The 18,331-nt window shown below is 32.6% G+C and overlaps 1 pseudogene; it reads left to right on the top strand.

Moving 5' to 3' along the window:
- The first annotated feature begins 1,043 nt into the window (after positions 1-1,043).
- Positions 1,044-17,511, top strand: LOC133201409 (beta-1,4-galactosyltransferase 4-like; annotated as a pseudogene).
- The last annotated feature ends 820 nt before the right edge of the window (positions 17,512-18,331 follow it).

Below are 18,331 nucleotides of genomic sequence, written 5' to 3'. Positions count from 1 at the left end.
GTCACACTCTGTAACATGGATTCAACTCTTTTTCGAATAGCCAATATCACTTCAGGGAGCATTGTAATTTGAGAGTTGGACTGAAATATTTGAAGTTGAATTGTAGATGGAGTAACTGCTATGGCAATATTATGATTTTTGTGATTGAACAAGGCAGCATCTTTGTACAAGCAGCTTATAGTGTTTATTGTCAGTACCGTCCAATTTTTGATATGCCTCAATGCTACAACCAAACGATAAAAAAGAAATACGGCAAAAAGTCGAACAAGTATACAAGGACAGAGGACTTTGAATTCGACTTCTTGATTATCTCTTTCTGTGTTTCCCCAAAGTCCTTCTTATTCATGGAAGAAATGTAGTGTGTCTTGCCTTCACTAGAAATCAAACCCAATCTCTGCATGTACAACAATAATTGTTCTTTGTGGTACAATAGAAAACGAGGATCTTTTCCAAATTCAGCATTCTTTGATGACGTTTCAGTTCTCAAAAGTCTTTCATCTTCTGATATTCATATATTACTAAGAAGGGAATCTTTTAAATATCCTGTTTTGTAGAATTCATCCCAATCTTGTCTTCTGGCATGGATTCCCTTCACATGATTCCTATCCGTCATAATGAATTTAAATGCATTAACAAACCACTGGACATCAATAATCATGCAATTCCTAAGATATTCTTCATCAAAGTGAAGAACTTTCCCAGCATCGTGATAATACCGTAACATATCATTTGCCAATTCAAGCACTAGTTTTTCATCTCCTTGATGCCTAAATGATTTTTAATTTCGTCAAGACTCATCACCCGCCTATGCTTCTCTTTTTGGATTGTTTCTGACAATATCAATTCACAGGGACTTTTTAAAAATACACAGAGACGTGGGCGTAGTCATGGACATCGGTCCTAAATAAACGTATTATGCACAGTGTCTCGTTTGATTCACCACTATCTTATCTAAATAAACATTTAGGTCTTCATCACATTCGCATTCTTAAAAAAGAACCTGCCTTTTTTTCAAAAAAAAAAAAAAAAAAAAAAAAAAAAAAATGGCAGAGGTTTTTACAGAAACCCCATTGGCTGCCGCCTATCGGCGTCTGAGGAACTTACAGGACATGGTGTTCATAAAGAGATTGGAATTTAAAACTTATTGCCTAATAGAGGCTTCAGAACTTGTTCTGACAGTAGATGCCTTCTGTAAGCATAACTCTGATGCAGAAAACTTTAATAGCCCTGTTACAGGCCGTAGCTACGGAATACTAGGGAATTTGTCTTGTCGAACAGACTTTTGTGATTTTTCTTCCTCAATCCGTTTGTTTACTCAATGTTACGAAAGAAAGGAAAAAAGAACTTGAAAGGAGTAAAAAATGAATGAAAATAAAACTCCTAAAATGGTTATTTTATAGAACTCTTCTCCCTGTAGTTTAATTCATGCTAGACACGGAGACGAAGAATAATATTAGAACGTCTGCTTTTGTAAGCAATATATCATATCAATATATCATATTTCAATGATTCCGATGCTGTGATATTGAATTTCAAAGAAGAGTAAGCAAGTGTGTACAAAGGTATCACGGTATTTACTTACCTGAACAATGTTAATACACAATGGTCTCGTGACAGAATCATTTTTTAAATAATTCGGATTTTTCGTAAGTCAAGTGATTTCATTTTTTGGAAGAATCCACTTTGAAAAGAAACAAGAAACGATCCGTTAAAGAACTTTATACGGTAAAGGCATATCCCTGCCCCCATAAAAGTCCAATTTTGAAAGTCATTTGTAATGTGTGCAATGTGAGCAATTGTATATATTCTATAAACTAAACCTGACTTTTCAAAAATGCATGATAGACTGTATGGGACAAAATTATTGGCTTTTTTTTGTATTTGTGACGCAACGTACTATTGAAATTTCCCTTTATATATATTTAAAAAAAGAAAAAAGAAAAAAACACACACACAAATTATGTTCAATTTCTACGTAAGTTTTTATAGAGCACAAACTTGCTCAAGAACTATTTTCACACATTACATCGATATTAAGTTATCGACGTAAAATGCACTATTTTCTTTCGAAATCATTGAAATTACGTTGTAACCTAATCTAACAGCATTATTTTAAACAAATAATATATTAATTTTGTTTAAAATCATTATTTTTTTCCAAAAATTATTTCGAATATGTTAAGATTGCAAACAAGGGACTAGTCTTTGGAATCTTATTTTAAATTTTAATATTTTTTTTGTATCATTTCAGGTATTTTAGATATATTTTTCCCTCTTAATCCTTGAGAACTATTATATTGCAATCCTTTAGATGATTCAACTTCACAAGACTCCCAAACACAACGTAACATTAAGAAGAAAAACCTTATTCTGGAAACAATGTTGCATTTCCACGATATTTTATTTATTGTTTTGCGTCATCTAGGTAGTTATTCTTTGTACTTTCATTTACCATTGGAGCTTTAGCAACTTTGACCCGATGTTACGTATAAAAGATCGAAAGATCCAAGAGGAGTTTTTTGGGAGAATATTGGAGAAATGTGAGTATAGTTTTAAGATTGTTTATTGATGTTCAATACACTATTCTAAAAGTAGACTGGGGAAACAACTAAGGAAATAAATGCAAAAAAAAAAAAAAATCTTTTTTTCTTCTTAAAAAAGCCTGTAATACAATCGAAATGAAGTCTTTAATGTGATGATATGCCGTTATTTTAAGTGCGAATCCATAAAATATATTTTTCTCTTCAGGTATTACCTGGGATACTTCAGAGCAAGGACCGGAAAGGAAATGTCCTATAATATCACAATATCTAAGTAGAGTATATACATTATATAGAAATAATTTATTCCTATCAAGAACAATTTGCAGTACGACGACTTATGTTACCTTTCAAGTTTATTGCTAAAATTATCCATAAAATGATATTTAAGTGCATTTTATTTGCATCAAGCATGAACATTGAATTTTTTTTATATCAGAAATGATACAAGGTAAAGATAATGAACAGATCTAAACAAAAATCCCTACAAACAATACAAATTTATGAACAAGGCATGAATCACAGAAATCCGGAAATTACAGACATCCGGAAATCACAGACATCCGGAAATCACAGACATCCGGAAATTACAGAGATGGGATCAGATGCCAAGGAGGAGTATGCGTTCCCTGACAACCGGTCTCACCTACCGTGATCCGATGTATAGATAAATCAATCTTACAGACATTCTAATCTAATTAGCAATCAAATTATTTTCAGTTGGTTTTAGAAAACCTGTTATAAACGATGAAATTAACTTGAAGGAAACATTACAGAAATACAGGTCTGGCAAGTGTGGGGGGCATTTTCTTCCTTCAAACTGCAAAGCACGCCAGAAGGTGGCGCTATTCATTCCTTTCAGGAACACATACGAACATTTAAAAATATTTCTGAACCATATGCACCCATTTCTGACGAGACAAGACCTGGAATATAAAATCTATATTATCGATTTGGTAGGTACTATCATACTTTCAGGAGGACTTATGTATGTTGTTGATCAGGCGACAAATAAAAAATCAATGTATTTATTCCTTTTATACTACAGCGTATATTTCGGTTGAAAGAAAAATACAATGAAAAATATATAATCCGACACCTGTGCAATTCTGAGTATTATTTTCATAACCATTTCAATGGAATAATATTCCATGTTCTTAACACTTTATAATCCGACACCCTGTCTAATCCGACACAAGATTAGTCTCCCAGTGCATGGTGGATTAAACAGATTTCAATGTATTCGTTGTAAGAGAGCAGGTTTTACGCTGGTGTAGTTTCATACAGCATCCATTCTGAGTATTCTTTTATGTAAACTCTAACCACTGCTCACAAAAGAGTTCTAATAATACGGTAGTTTTAATCAGTTAGAGTGATCTGACGTTTGATGTTAAATAGAATAAACTGAAATCTACTGTAAATAACATAGCTGGAAAAAGATTAAAGAATTCCTAACATTATATTAGATGGAGATACAGTTATTGAAAAAGATTTATGGGTTTTTACAACATAAGTATACAACAGTTATTTCTGTTTACTAATTCTTCATTCTCTTTAAACTTTTTCCTGGAGAAATATGTCGGATGTCCTATGTTAAAAACTAGATAGACTCAATATAAACACCATTAAATGATAGAGTAAAATTAGAAACATCTTTCATTAGTGTTTAGAGCTTCGTAACGTGAATGTTTCCCTTTGCTGATTTTGTCAATAGTGATAATAATGATCACATGAAATGCACTAAGAAATTCACATGTTTCAAGAAAGATGTAAATTTATTTACCAAGAAAGATAACATGGTTCACGCGTTCTTTTTTCTACTTTGGTAGGCACGTGTCAATTATAAATGTTTATTTATGTTGTAAATATCCTTAACCAGAATGAAAGAATACTGATTAACAGAAGCCCCCTCCTAAATGTTGGGTTCCTGGAGGCCAGCAAGGATGAGGATTACGACTGTTATTTTTTCCACGACGTCGATCTTCTCCCAGAAAATGATCACAACCTTTATCGATGTTCCGAACTGCCGCGACATATGTCTGTATCAAAGGATAAATTCAACTATCAGTGAGAAAAAAGCAATGGCATATTAAAAAAAAAATCTTATGTTGTTCATGCAGACAATGAACCAAATGCTTGTATCTCACATGTTTATTCCGTTATACAGTGGATATGGCTCATAGGATATCATTTTCATATCAACAGTTGTGAAGTCACAATGGTTTTTGCGTGAATTTGATCAGGTCAAATATTATAGATTTACATATATAAAACAGTATCATACATGAAATAGCTATGTGTAAAACATGTAATATTATGAGTCTCCCATGGTTTGTGGTTGGATAAAATTTCTTATCCAAATTTTTGTGTGTTTTTATCCCCTCGCCAATGTTCCAGGATAAAAACACATGGATAAAAAGTCATATCCAACCACAAACACTGGGAGATCCTATATTTACTAAACTATGAAATATTCGATTTTAACACTAAAGATGTCAATACAAAAGCATAGAATAATAATGATGATATCATCAACCTTTATCATTCCAGATTGCCATACGATTTTTTGGTGGCGTGTCAGCCATGACAAAGGAGCAAATATTATTCGTCAACGGATTCTCCAACAAGTTCAGCTGCTGGGGAGGGGAGGATGATGGTTTGTTTAACAGGTTAATGTAATTATTTATTAATTGAAATAATAATTATTTAATTAATTGAAATAATAATTATTTGATTAATTAGTAATAATTATTAATTTATTTGTTAATTGATTATATTCTCTTGGCTGTTCAACATTGATTATAAGAGTCTTCTCTACATATGTATAGTAATATAATTTAAAATTTTGTAATTCAAAATTAAGTTTATATGATCTATATATGTATATAATTATATTTAAAAGTTTGATCTAAAGATCATTGGTTTTAGAAATACATTCACTCAATGTTATTTTATCAGGCTAATATTTCATAACATGACAGTCCTCAAAAGTATGAGTGATGTTTCTCGATATATAATACTCAATCATAAACAAAGCCCATTTAATTCCGCAAGGTATTTACCCTTCCAACCTTCTCTTTTTGAAACCCCTTCAATTTAAAAAAAATAGTAACTTCATGTGCAAGTGTCTTTCCGATTATTCTTTCTTGAACGTATATTTTCTTTAAATAAAAATGCAATGCAGTTCTTATGTACGCGATACATGCATATTCCAGAACTATTGTGAGGTATACATGCAATTGTAAAAACGCTTTGTCTCGGTATGTACTGTCACCAGCGGCAATATGTACCTACCCTCATTGCACATTATATGTCGTTCATCTACTGTCAAACGCGACAATGTGTGCCTAGGTGAGCCGTTTTTCTGGATATCAATATATTTTTAGGGTTAATTCAAAATAAGTGGTGTAAATATTTCGGTATAAAACAGGTTGTAAAATTTTTCTTCTGGTTGAAATATGCATGACTGTCAATTTACAAAAGCACCAACAATAGGTAACGCACTGTGGTTAAGGAGAAATTGATTGATTTGCTCATTGGAATGTGTTTAAACTATGAAAAAACACTCCCTCGAAACTATTCGAAATGGTCTAACTAGGATATTTGTCCGAATATTATATGTATCCGTTTAAATTCTATAATTCTGTAAAGTTAAGACTTAAAAAAAATGTCTTTATAAAATTCTATACTGAAAACAAAATCCTTTTCTCGGAAAGGATTTGTGTCAGAACATTTGTCGTCCTGTACATGTTGTTGCCGGTGACAATATGTATACCCTCACAGTACAATTGTCATCTCTCCGGGCATAATAACATCGGCGAGAACATGTGCCGAGAAAAGTATTTTTCTACCTGCAGAATAGGCGACAAATTGTATTTTGCATGTTTGCACATAGTGGGCGAAAATGTATGCCTCGAGAATTTGCATATCTTGTCGCCAAAAGTATTGTTTAAAGAATGCTGTATTGGGGTTTAGAAGAAGAGATCTAGATAATTGTTATTTTAATCATGTGAATTGCACCATTCTCTCTTCCCACAGGGCAATTTGTTTTTGTTTTTTTCTTCAATCAAATATTTTTCTACAGCAACTTCATTAGAGTTAAAATTACAACTGTGTGTTGAAAACGTTCATTTTCGTTTATTAATTATCCAATCTGATGACACTGTAGACATCATTTTCAATTTGGAACATCATTTCGTTGAAACTCAGACATATCATTAAACTCAACGAAATCCTATATTTCCGCTTCATTGTCCTTTAAAAAAAAATGACAAGTTTTGTAACATATACACAGATTACATTCACCAAAATAAAAAAAAAAACACCAGAAAAAACACCCCCCTCAAAAGAAAAAAAAAACACCTTAGGCAGCCCTAACTGTGTGGCGACAATATGTGGAGTGAGGGTATGTGTATATTGTGTCCGAAGACAATATGTAATAAAAAATTAAGACATTATGTACCGCCACACGCTAACCCTGGACAGAGGTTGTTACTTGTCTTTTATTACATTACTGTCAACACACTTGACACACATTAGATAACTGTTTTGAAAGTTGCTCTGAAAAAAAAGTAAATGTACTAGTATCTATGAGAGCAAAAGTTTCTGTTTCATCCCATTTTGCAGATATAATTCCAGCATTTTCCTTAATAGATTTAGGTATATTTCTTTATATATTTCGTAGATGCATTACTTCCCCCATCAAACAGTACCAAGCATTAAAAAACAGTACCCAGCTTATATTTTCTAAGCAAAGGAAGACTATTTTATTCTGATTTATACAGGACACATGATTCACCAGAAGGAATTTAAGCATATTTAGAAGAAACTGTTTCGTCAAAAATGGAAAAAAAAATTAAGATTGAAGGTTTTCGTGATAATAAAAGTGGGCCTTCATTATAAACGGCATGAATTTAATCACATTGCAAATGTCACGAAATCAGTTTTTCTTTGATGTCCCTGCAAATAATCTGATGGGATTGGGAAAACTGGGGAGATTTTACATATTTTTCCTATAAATTTGTAATGGATACACATATCTATTTTTTCAATTGTCTTTGTCCAAGATAAAACTATAATAAGGTAATAGCTTTGTATTCTCATAAAACGATTTACTCAGCAAGTGACAGAACTCCAAGTTTCGCGTTGTGCGTTGCTTAGTAATGCATTGGGAGGGACCTGCAGAGATTTCCCATTGTTGATCAAATCTTTTTTAAATGAGGCCATCTTTAAAAAAAGAAAATAACGTTTGCTTGCCCTCTCCTGACTTAAGATAAAAAATGGTCGGTAGGTATGGGGATTTTTTTTTTTTAAAATTCAAATGCATTTGTGAATATCAGAGATAGAAATGAATGACTCTGCAAATGTAATGTTAAAATAGTCATTAATGAGATGAGGAAATAAAAACAAAATTTTCTGGAGGGAAAAAAAAAGTTTTGAGTCTGAGCATTTTTTGTCATTCGGTCGGGAGAGGGCAACAAACCCTTTTTTTTTTTTTAAGGATGACCTGATCAAAGGATCATTTGAAAATGTAAATATAAGGAAACACTGTCTGGTTTTTTGGTTCTATGATGATGACCAAAGTTTTTCTCGCGTTATGATTGATTGATTGTTTGTTGTTAAACGTCCCTCTCGAGAATTTTTCACTCATATGGAGACGCCTCTCGCGTTATAGTTTCATTCATAAACACCTTCGGTGTTTTATGCAAATCATCACGCGAACAAAGATATTATTTTAAATTTCCAAACGGTTCAAACTTCTTAGCACTGGCATAAAACGGGTTATGCAAGACGGTATTAAAAACTTGAAGTATAAGATGATGAAGAGGACAAATTATCCATTGTATACATACATCAAAATTTCATTGTAATATGGTTCTTTGTGTTTCTGAGAAGTTTTGTTTACCATCTGTTATAAATATACATGTATAGATTAAGTATGGAGGAAAACTGGAAAGGGTATTATTAAAGACTAAATTAAAACACACTGCATTGTTTCTTGTTCATTTCATAAACGTTTTCTCCCTGTAGTTTAATTCCGAAAGATAAACACACACGTGTTAAACTCCTCTGATCACTAATTTACTATTTCACTAATACACAAATAGTACTCATTCATAAATTGAAATAAATTAATGGATATACATTTGTAACACAGTGTATAAAAGACTTTAAAAAATATTTCCAATATATTTTGAATTCGCTGAAAAGGTTAAATTTTGCCCCCCCCCCCCCCCCCCCGCTTCTTTGCTGACTAAGTGGGAAAAACACATTGTTAATGCGTCAACATTTTATTGATAATAATAACAACACTGACGTGACGGGTAAATGACTATGATATATGACTTATGACGTTGGATAACGTTGAATGACGATTTACTCCAAAATACAAAGGAAAATTACTATAATTACAAGATACTTCAAGTTAATTTACACATGATACACATCCTAGCAAAATAATTACGATGATCTCGAGTAGAATGTCATGGTAAGTCAGTACTTCACGCAAGCACACTTTGATGTCAACGTCAACTTTTAGAATTATCTATTATTGTGTCACTTAATACACGGCGCAGTTCACAAAGAGGTATGTCGTCAAACTCGTAATGTGATTGGTCGAATGGTTCCTGATTACCATATGCAAATCCCGCCTTCAGATAACAATTAGTGATAATTTGATTGGAAACCCTACTCCCTGATTCTGTTGATTCTATTGATCCACGTGATTGCTAAGTGTCAATTTAACTCTTTGTTTTTGTAGATGGGTTTCATTTTTGCCTCGACAGCTGTTTACGATGGTGGGTTTTAAATTGTCCCTGATACTTTTCCATTAGTGCATTTACTGGGTAAGGCTAGCTCATGTACAAATCTTTGGTCTCTATTGCTTATTCAACTTGTGGATATGAAAAGCACTTTACCTCAAATATACGAATTTTAGTTCAACATCTTCCCTCACCATACAAGGCAAATCAATATTAACCACTGCAGAGTAGCCTGTACTGACAGTTAAGTTACACGTTACATAATACCTTTCTCAGCAGGAGAATAGAAGACGTGTAATCCTCTTCCATTTGGGGGACAGATATCCAACTATTTTGCTTCAGAACATATATCTAAATATATTTGGCCAACAAGTCAATAGATTCACAAGTTAATACATTATCAGGTCCATGGTAATATCAGAAATAATGCAACTCGTGTCAAGTTTTTAATGCGCAATAGGCCTGTCCTGCAAGATGTCCTGCATCAAAGAATAAGCACCTATTTCTGACACATGGATCTCCTCTGATTTTGTGCAGATTAAGGACTATATAATTTAATTAGCCACCTACCATTCAAAATAGAGTACCGTATATACTCGCCTATAAGTCGGGGTCCGCCTATAAGTCGGTTGTATTTTTTAAGCTTATATTAGAGGGCTTGACCCTCTAAAATACCAATCTTTTTATAACTTGCCTATAAGTCGGACATAGAGTTTTGGACCAAAATTTAACTCCCAAAAATCCGACTTATAGGCGAGTATATACGGTATATTGCGTATAGTTCATGTAGGTATATACTATACATTTATTGAATGGGTTCGAGGGCAATGTGCGTTTCGTCGGACCCCAAAACCAAACTGTGCTTGAGGCCGTCAAACAAAAAGCAAATAGTTTGGCTCGAGGGGTCAACAAAACGCATTTCGCCAGAGAACAGTCAAAAACTGTTTTGTTATACCTTTAACTTTTCATTTTTACATATCTTGCACAAGCTTCCATCAGGCCCCATTCAAAGGTTTTGCAGCGCTCAGACTTAGAATATTCTTATCTTTTGGATAAGGCCTAGGAGTAAACCAACCGAACAGGATAGAGAATACCAAGATTTTGATAGGTAAAACTCCCATGGACACAGATTAAATCAAGGTACATATTTTTGCTATATTAATTTTCACATTTTAAAAGTATAAGCTCAGAACAACATGGCGGACTGGTCGGTCGGCATAACGACCGTTCTGGTCATCACCATATTATTCTGCAGACTGAAATCAGCAGATGACACGTATACACTTATACAGCGATCAACCAGTCCTGCTGATGACGACTGTGAGATTAGCTTGAATTTTACGACACATCTAGATGATTATGTGTTGAATATTATCCTTTGTTCCTTTGTTTACTACCCGCCATGGTAGTCGAGTGGTCAAAGAAAAATTTCTATACAGATATATTTTCATACTCAGGCTTTTGCTAACAGGGGATGTATCACTTCAATCCCGGCCCGATCAAGTTTCCATGCATAATTTGCAATAAGTAAACAAGGCGAAATCAACAACTTTTCAAATGTGTAAATTGTAAACAAAGATGCCATATCAAGTGTATCGAAATCGAAGAAATGATAAAAATAAACGAAAATCATCTCACATGGCCATGTAGTAAATGTTTTCAGAGATCAATTTGAACACTTCTACTACCTCAGATGACCTAGAAAGTGATAACGGCGAAGCATATAATATATTTGATCGACTGTGTGAAACTAGGTCACGAAATCCAAACAAGTTTATGTGTGCCTATCTGAACATAAAAAAGTATCCGCTTACATACATAAAAGAACTGCTTACAATTAAAACCCTCGAATTATTATTCCTTAGTGAAACGAAGTTAGACTCCTTATTTTCCCGATGCACTTTTTTCCGTGGACAATTATCATCTGTGGCGTGCGGACCGAAATTCTTCTGGAGGCACAGGACGAAAGACCATCTTTAAGCAATCGCTTAATGGTGGCTTAATGGTAGCTTAATGGTGGCTTATAGAAGTTAATTCCTTTAAGCCACCATTAAGCTGCAGTTTCTAGGTGCTTAATGTCCAAACTTCATTAAGCTACCATTAAGCCACCTTTAAGCTGCAGCTTAATGGTGGCTTAATGTCCAAACTTAATTAAACCACCTTACGCATCCAGTATCAAGTCTTTAAACTAACTTGTTAAGTTTGAAGTTGTTTCAGAATCATTTACGCAAATACTAATTCAATTCATTTTTTTTTTCTCGCTATTTCTAACATTTTCGTCAATGCGTATAAACTCGGGAACTGAGAACAGCTTCACCAAATGCCTTAAAATTTTCGCTCCCTAAATCAGTTTGTTTGAATACTTGTATTAAAATTATTTTTATCCATAAATACATAGTACGAGTATATATTAAATTTAAAAAAAAAATCACATATTTTTGTTTCGTGTTTGTAGAGCCACGTTCCGCTGCCGAATTCATAGGAAATGTTGTAATTAGAGTCATTTTCTACTGGAATATCTCTAAGTCTCTTAATTTTGTGCGGGGGGGGGGGGGGGTTAGAGAAATGTTTAAGATATAAAAAAAAAAATATAGGTATAGATTATATTGCCAATCATTGAATTGCTTCATGAATAATTTGAATTAATTCGTGGTTAAGTGCCATTATTTTTTCCTTTCTTTTAAAATACTGCACAAGTAAGAATTTATTTAAAATAATGCAGAAGTAAGAATTTATTTAAAATAATGCAGCAGTAAGAATTGATCAAAATATAGTCAGTCTTTAACGATTATTATTTCAAAATCAATTTTCAGAAGAACAGCCGATCAGATTAAACAGGGCATCCGACCAGATTTATACACATTGAGAAGCGGGGTAAAATAATCGGTGTACAATATATCGACTAGTTAGACAATAGACCTTAATTAGGTGTCCCCACCAGTCCCCAGTCAATTAACAGGAAACTATACATGGGAACGTACAGTGACAGATTTTGATGATATATTATTTTTACAAAACTTAAAATTTACGCAAGCATATAACAAATTAGAAATTATGATTGTACACAAAAAGACAATTATTTTGATACCCATAATGATATAAAAAGAATTAAAACTGAAGATGATATGTTACAAAAATATTTTAGAACTTGATTGTTACGCAAAGATTGTCAAAAATCGTAAATATACGCAGCATATTTATAAGAACTATAATCTGTTTTTTTTTTCCCATCGTTCTCTTTCGATGATATATTCCTTATTAATAACAAAATTTTGTTATATCTGTTGAATTTCAATCGTTTCATGCTTATAAATCTGCGAATAACAGAACGAGGAATTCAGTTACTTAAAATCAAAAAGTTGTTTCAAAGGATCACACCGAACTCCGGTCCACGGTCAAGAAATATTAACTTAATCTAAAACTTAAAAAAAAAATTTCTTCTTTAAAATAAATAAATAAATAAATAAATAAATAAATAAATAAATAAATATATATATATATATATATATATATATATATATATATATATATATATATATATATATATATATATATATATATATATATATATATATATATATATATATATATATATATATATATATATAATTATTTGTATTATTGATTAATAGATATAAACATCAGAAAAAAACCTGTAACCATTCCAAACAAGTTTTGTTAAAAATAAAGTTTTTATATTTCACTTCATTTTTCAACAGCCTCGATAGCTCGGTGGTTAAAGCGTTCGCCCTCCAATCTAAAGGTCGTAGGATCAAATCCTGTTGGGAGTGATTTTTTTTTTTTTTTCATTTTCTTACTTTTACATTATTTTCGCCGAATTAACAAATGTATAAACTCGACATTTATAATTTTTGTGAAGAAATCATTTTAAAAATAATATTTAACCCATAAAAGCAGTTTTATCGACTGCGTAATGGTGACTTAATGGTGGCTTAAAGGTGGTTTAATGGTAGCTTAATGGAGTTTGGACATTAAGCACCTATAAGTCTGGCTTAATGGTGGCTTAATGGTGACTTAATGATTGTCTAGAAGCTACCATTAAGCACCTATAAGCCACCATTAAGCTACCTTTAAGCATCCATTAAGGACTTTGAGATGGCTTAATGGTAACTTAATGGTGGTGTATTTATTACTTAAATGTGGCTTAAAGGTGCTTAATGGTGACTTAAAGACAGCCATTAAACCATCATTAAGGACCTATAAGCCACCATTAAGCCAAACTTAAAGGAAGTGTTTCATCTTGTGAGGAGGTGCTATAGCTTATCTCAGATTCGATGTAGCCGGAACCCGCAGACCCGAATTGTAGGCGGATGAAATAGAATCCATAAGAATTGAAATTTTAATAAACTCGACTAAAGCATTTTTTTCTGGGTTGTTACAAACCACCATGCATGGAAGATAACATATTTGTGAATGATTCTTTATCAACACTCGACTAAATTTCTGTCAAATATGATACTTTTTTATGTTTGGAGATAATTTTGATTTAGCAGATAGTAACAAATGTAAACCTTTACTAGAAATCTGTGATATATTTGATTTAGAAAATGTTATAATAGGTAAAACATGTTTAACAAAACAAGGCAATATAATGCGTTCCAGATTGATGTTGTTTTAACGAGTAATACCCACATTATAGCAAATCATTGTAATTTCAATTGTGGAATAAGTGATGTTCACAACATGATTGCAATATAGTTAAAAATGGAAACCACGTTAACAACTCCTGAATACATAAATTAATGAAGCTTCAAGAGCTTAAAGTTAGATTCATATATGGAAGATTTAAGATCTATTGAAGAATCTTACCCTGGTGTTTTACAGGGTGATCCAATCACTGTTTTTAATAATTTTCATAATGATCTTACTCGAGTAATCGACATGCACATTCCAACGAAAGAAAGAAAAATACTGGGAAAACCAGCTCCCTGCATGAATAAAAGGTTGAAAGTAGCAATTTTTAAGAAACGACAACTGCATAATTTATATACCTTCAACAAATCTCAGCAAAATTGGGAAAATTTTAGAAAACAAAGAAATTATGTCACAAAAATTAAGCGTCAATCTGTCAATCAATAATTTATTGAACGGTGTGCAGGTGGACCAAAAAGTAAAGATTTTTGGCCAACAATAAAACAATTTTCGACCGACTAAGGTACAAATGTCAGAAAAAATATTATACTGTCTGAAAATGAAAGTCTTGTGTCTGATCAAGCTAAAGTATGTAATATCTTCAACAACTTTTTTGTTAATGTTGCAAGGAATATTGGAATAGATTGTGTTGATGTAAATAGTGAACATCCTAGCATTGTTAAAATATGTGAGAGTATCAAAGTTAAGAATGATGTTAAATCGTTTTCTTTTCATCCTGTAGACGAAAACTTTGTACGTAAATGCATTAACATATTGGTCTTGAAATGGGCTAGTGGAATTGATGGTATTTCGGCTAAAATTGTTAAACATAGCCATGAACATATTTTGAACCCTGTGACTAATATTGTAAATTTTTGTTTTTCTCATAATGTTTTTCCAGATCGTATGAAAATAGCACAAGTGGTTCCTCTTCACAAGAAAAAAAAGTATTTTCGAAAAAGAAAACTATAGACCAGTTTGTATCTTACCTATATTGTCAAAGATTTTTGAAAGGGTCATTCACAGTCAATTATCTGATTTTTTTCAATTGCCATTTTAATGAAATGTTATATTTTTTAGATCAGGGTATGGCTGTCAGAGTGTATTGCTTAAAATTGTTAAGATTGGAAGTTTGCTCTTGATCATAAAAATATGCTGCAGCAATCATGATGGATTTATCTAAAGCCTTTGATTGTATTCCACATGATCTAGTTTTAGCAAAATTAAATGCATATGGTTTTACAAATGCAGCTACAAGTCTAATTTCAAGCTATCTAAGCATTCAAAAGCAATGTGTGAAACTGGGAAATGTTTGTAGCTATTTCTTAAAATTGTACAAAGGCGTTTCACAGAGTTCAATAATTGGTCCTGTTACTTGTAATATTTTTATCAATGATATTTTTCATTTTGTATCAGGTTGTGTCCCCAACAACTATGCCGATGATAACACTCACACAAACTCGAGCGATTATATTATCTCACTAAAAAATACATTAGAATCAAATTGTTCAACTCTAGTTAAGTGGTTTAAAGATAACCAGATGCAAGCCCATCCTGATAAATTTCAAGCTACATATATCTCGGAAAGGAAACAAAACAGGAAAAATTTGTTTTGAAATTGATGGTTATATGATTTATCCGGAAAACGAAGTAAAATTACTTGGTGTGACTATAGATTTTGAGCTTAAGTTTAGCTATCATATTTCAAACATTTGTAAGAATGATTCACAACAACTGAATGTACTTAAAAGAATAGGGGTTCACCTGACTAAATTAGGAAAACTAACAATTTATCATACATTTATCATGTCAAAGTTTAACTACTGTCCATAAGTTTCGCATTTCTGTGGTGAACGAGAAACAAGAAAAATGGAGAAAAAAAATACAGGAAAGAGCATTGCGTTTCGTCTATGACGACTACAAAAATTCATCTGGATAAATCAAAATTGCCATGCCTCAAACTCCGGCGTATTAGAACAATGGCCATTGAATGTTTTAAGATTTTAAACAAAGCCCATCTTACCTGCACGATTTTATCCATATTAAAGAAACGCCATTTTCTTTTAGATATACGAAAACTGCTGTTTTACCAAAAAACAAAATCAATAACATATGGTTTGAGGTCTTTTAGATATGAATCCGCAAAACTTTGGAATTCTTTGCCAGAATCTTTAAGAAATATAACTACTTTTAACCAATTCAAATCAAACATAAATAGTTGGTACGGAAATCATTGTAACTGCTGTACTTGTCTCTAAATTTTATTTTTAGATAATAGTAACAGGGTTTATTTTAGTTTATTAGTCTTATTTGATAAATACTATGTCATATGTCATTGTAATGCATCACGGGGTTTATTATATTTTAGTAGTGTGATTTTAAGTACTGTTTCTTGTTTATTCTGTATTGTTGTATTATATGTAATATTATTATGTAGTCGGAAAATAGCTCTTCAGAGCTAATGTTTCTTGTTGATTTTACCCGAATTTAAATAAATATTATCTTATCTTATCTTAGAAAACATATATTTCTAGGTGATTAAATTGTATCAATGTTTGACTCACCTGACCTTGTTCATCTTCGCAAATATAAACTTACAGAGAAAGTGATGATTTGGGAGGACAAATTTACCAAGATATCAGGTGGAATTCTTTATTAATGAGTTACATTAAAACAATCCATCCAATTGTTCAGAGAAAAATTCTATACTATTTGTTTTTCAATGTGAACACTATTTTTTTTTTAGAATCTCTACATACCCTACATTTAGAAAATATAAGAAGGCCAAGATTATTTATATACGAAACTTAAATGATTTTAGTGATGGCATTTAGGTGTTGAGACGGATGGTCCCTGTACCGTTATTCTTAAGCGTTCGAGGCTTCAATAAACAGATTCTTGATGAGGCTGAACGGTCACCCCATAATGCACTGTGTTCTTATCCAGATTTTCAAGGAAATAAAAACGGTGTTAGATTGTGTATATTGTCCATAAATTGTTTAAACTAACAATTATGAATTTATTTGTTTGTATAATGAACATGGATTATACAAACCATTTATAATCTCAATTTGCTACTTTTCATGTTTTTCTTTATTTAGAACAAGGAATTGAAGCAAGAAACATCCTATGTACATATTTTTTTTTCTCCAAATATGTGTAATCTGCTTAATTTTTGTGTTTGATTTTACAGAAATTTCAGAAGTGCTGATGGCAGATGCCGTCGAAAAATGGTTGAAAAGACTCCAGGGAAGGAAGCTGCTGCCAGGGAACCCTACGTCAAGGCATTAAGATTGGTACGGAGCTTCCTAGATTGTACAATACACATGTATCTTTCGAGATACACTAATTCCAGCGCTTTAGTTTAATATTTATGGACAAAGTTCGTTCACGGGTTTTTAGTGTCTGTATTTGGAAACTTTTAAGATGACACAAACATCGTTGACACAAACATCACAGCTCCTATCTTGTAATTTTCAATTTCCAACTAGTAGATAATAGACAATGCAGTATGTGACAGTGCCCAGCAGATCTCGGAGCTGAAAACGCACAATTAGAATACGTATGTAAAAATTAAATTAAAGGCGTCTCTATTTCATGTAAAGGATGCAGGCGTGGCACAAATTAGGGTGTTTGGTCTAGAATCGGGGAGCAAGGACTTGATCTTGCGTCGCGGCTAGAATTGAAATTGGCAGAAAGAGAGAAAATAAGTGATAAAGTCAACAAAAGGCCCATGGGCCACATCGCTCACCTGAGCACACTGGCTAGGAAGAAGCAGAAATCAGTTCAGTATATTAAAAAGTTTTAAGGGGGGGGGGCAAACTTAAATTTACACTCCATCAGGATGCTTCTATATCAATATTACTGATCATGGCTTTGCTGTTCTTTTAAAAAAGAAGAATTTTAAAGATTTTTATGCCCCCGGATCGAAAGATCCCGGGGGTATATTGTTTTTGTCCCGTCTGTCTGTCTGTTTGTCTGTTTATTTGTTTGTCTGTTTGTCTGTTTATCTGTTTGTCTGTCTGTTGTCAACTTTAACCTTGTCCATAACTTTTGATTGGTTGGAGCCATGACTTTCATATTTCACATGTGTATTCCCTGTGAAAAGACCTTTCTTTGGGTACCATCATATTTTGCAAAATTTTATGAGACTTTAACCTTGGCCATAACTTCTGAACAGTTGGTGCTTGAGGTTTCAAACTTCACTTGTGTATTCTTTGTGACAAGGCCTTCCTTTGGATACCAACAACTTTGACCTTTTGATCTTGACCTTGGAGTTTGTCCTACTTTTGAAAAACTTTAACCTTGGCCATAACTTTTGAACGGGTAGAGCTAGGGCTTTCATACTTCACATATGTAATACTTGTGACATCACCT

This window comes from Saccostrea echinata, unplaced genomic scaffold, assembly GCF_033153115.1.
Source record: "Saccostrea echinata isolate AGI-Se365-2 ecotype Australia unplaced genomic scaffold, CSIRO_AGI_Sech_v1 ptg000044l, whole genome shotgun sequence".
NCBI lineage: Eukaryota > Metazoa > Mollusca > Bivalvia > Ostreida > Ostreidae > Saccostrea > Saccostrea echinata.
The sequence above is the reverse complement of the archived record's forward strand: the minus strand, read 5'-3'. Positions and strand labels throughout refer to the sequence as shown.